The following is a 3,170-nucleotide window of genomic DNA, read 5'->3' as shown; positions in this document are numbered from 1 at the left end:
CTAGGAGGTGTGCACTATTCTGTTTGGGGTCCTAGAAAAGTTAAGCAGGAGTGATGACTGGAGACATCAAGTAACCTATTCAGGGTCATTTAGCTGCTTCTCCATTTCAATGGTTTGCCAGCATGATGCAGCAAATTAGAAGCAGAGTTTAGACTTTCCAAGAACTCATGAAACCTAAGAGGAGAGCAGAAACGTATGTTATGGTGGCCGTACTGTGGACCATCTGATCCAACTCTCACTTACATAGGCCCAAACAGAGAAGAAGAGGAAGAACCCACTCTCCCACAGGACCTACTGTGTGCCTGGAACCCTGCAGAAAGCTTCCCACATATTAACTCATTTCATCTTCACAACATCACTACAAGATAAGTACTATCATCTCCATTTTGCAGATTAAAAAAAACAGGCACAGAGTGGACAAGTGACTTCAGAGAGGGAGAGTAACTTACCTAAAGTCGTACATCTAATAAGTGACGGAGCCAGGATTCAAATCCATGCAGTCTGGCTCTAGAGTCTATGCTTGCAGCCGCTGTACTACGCGAGGCAGCTCGCTGAAGCCTTCGCACTCACACGCGCTGTCTTCCTGCTGCTTGTCGGACAGAGCTCCAGATTAGCATGCACTGATTTGACATGGACCAAACATGGTCAGGCCCAGCCTCATCTCTCCCAGCTTCTCTCCATAATGCTGCCTCAGCCTCCTACATCTTGCACCCCTGCCCTCTCCACATCTGTGAACAGCTCTGTAGCAGAGTGGGGAGCATATCCTGACGAGTCAGTTCTGGGTTTGAGTTTTGGCTCTGCGGTTTATTGTCTCTAGAATAACCTTGGGCAGATATATGATAATATCTACCAACCAGGATTATCATGAGGATTTGATGAAATAATGTAGATGAAGTGTTTCATATAGTGCCTGGCACGTGATATATACTTTAACAGCAGGAAAAAATTTATTGATGTGAAATTCCATTATTCCCAGCTTCAAACGTCTCATAGATGGCTGTTCATACCCATAAATGGTTGACAAGTCCCCTGCAGACTATGCATTCTGATTTAGGGTATAGAAAATAGGGTCAGTTAAATAGCCATTAGAGTGAGCAGGAAAGAGCACTCACAGGGGCTGGGAACGGTCAGTGAACCCTTCCAGTGGAAGCTGCATTGAATTCAGCCTTGAAGGCGGAATTGATTCATCTAAGTAGAAATGAGTGGGGAAAGTATGGAACAATGCTTAAAAGCAAGAAGCACACAGTACTTTGCAGTAGTGACTTTTGTTCGGTTAACATAGGCACCACTCAGGGGATCAGTGGGAGATATGTTTGAAAAGGTAGCTTGGGGAACCATTATAAGGGTCTTGAAATCCAGGCAAGAGAATATGAGATTTCTCCCTCCCTCCTTCCCTTTCTCTTATAGCAACAGTAATAACAACGGCAACAGCAAAGACAAAACCTCACAGAGGAAAACAGTCCAGATACCAATCTGTGCTCTTGGATTAATATTTAAAACCCAAATCTCAGCATCCCACGTGTAGACGAGGGAGGTTGTGGCCATACAGAAGGGTTTTGGGAAGTGTGTTCCTCTTACAATAAAGCTCTCCAAGGGCTGCATGCACTCAGGATAAATCATAGCAATTTGTAGCTTTGTGTTATTGGAAACATTTCAGTTCTATGAACCAGTCAGTGCTCAAAGAGTTCTGTCCTCATCTGGTCCAAGATTAATACAAAAAACTCACTGGGACCAGAGGAGGTGTAATTTGGGTATAAACCAGAAAGAGCCTCATAGGCCAGGACAGAGCATGCTTGAATGCCAGCAGGGCCCAAAGTCTTGAGTCAAGCAAGAAGCCTTTTTCTAAGGTGTTTGATCTTTGTTAAACTTCCTTCTTCAAAATCTTCAGGTTACATTCTGTGTGTAGCTTTCCTTCCATGAGTTCTTTATGTTTTATTGGCAGTTATTAACCATAGATAATTTCTCACTTTTGTTTCATCAATGTCACTTATAAATTTTCACATCAACTATTATGTTATTATAACTGATAGTGTAAACAAATAATTCCGTAAGATTAATATTATTAGGGCATTGCTGAATTTTTTAAAAAAATTATTGAAATGTACCTCACTAAATAAGAATGTACAAATAATAAGCATACAACTTGATATAATCAATCACCATAACAAATAGGACCTTTTTAGCACCTCCAAAAGCCAAGCTCAGGTCCCCTTTCCAAAACTACTTTCTCCCTATTTAGTTACTACACAGACTTCCAAAGCTACAGTTAAGTTTTGCTTGTTTTTGACCTTATATAAGTGGAGTCATACAGTATATATTCTTTTGTGTTGGATTTCTGTTCTCAAAATAATGTTCGTGAGATTTGCTTATGTTTTATGTTTCCATGGTTTTTTTCAACATAATTGCTGAAGAGTATTTCACTGAATGAGTATACCACAATTTCTATTATGAATGGGCTTTTGGGTTGCTTCCAGTTTGGGACTGTTTCAAATAATGCCGCAATGAACATTCTCGTAAATGTCTTGGTACACATATGCTTGCACTTCTGTTGGGTATATGCCTAGTAGTGGAGTTGCTGGTCACAGGGTAGGTGTGTTTCAGTTTGTATTTCCTTGATTACTAATAAGGTTAAGCACCTTTTGTAGATATATCAGCTATTTGGATATCCTCTTTTGTAAAGAAGATATATTGAATTATCTGTATTACTTACTGATTTATAAAAAGTTTTTCACGTATTTTGGACATAAGTCCTTTGTCAATTATGTATCACAAGTATCTTCTCCTACTATGTGGCTTACTTTTTCACTCTTTTAGTGATGTCATCTGATAAAAGTTCTTAATTTAATGTAGTCCAATTTATCAATATTTCCTTTATTGTTGGTGAGTATATGTGTCATTTAATAAATACTTTTCTCTATCTTCACATCATGAATATATTTTCTTATTTTATCTTAAAGAAATGTCACATTTAGAGCTACCATCAATTGAGAATTGATTTTTATGTATGCTGTGACATAATAATCAAGTTTCTTTTCTTTTTCCCATACAGTTACCCAATAGACAAAACATTGATTGAACTGTCCTTTCCCCAACTTGTATGATCAAATGTCCAAATATGTGTGGACCTGTTTGAGGACTTTTTTCTTAGTCTATTTGTCTACCTTTACACA

This window comes from Monodon monoceros, unplaced genomic scaffold (assembly GCF_005190385.1).
Source record: "Monodon monoceros isolate NGI ecotype Baffin Bay Population unplaced genomic scaffold, NGI_Narwhal_1 Super_Scaffold_18, whole genome shotgun sequence".
NCBI lineage: Eukaryota > Metazoa > Chordata > Mammalia > Artiodactyla > Monodontidae > Monodon > Monodon monoceros.
The sequence above is the reverse complement of the archived record's forward strand: the minus strand, read 5'-3'. Positions refer to the sequence as shown.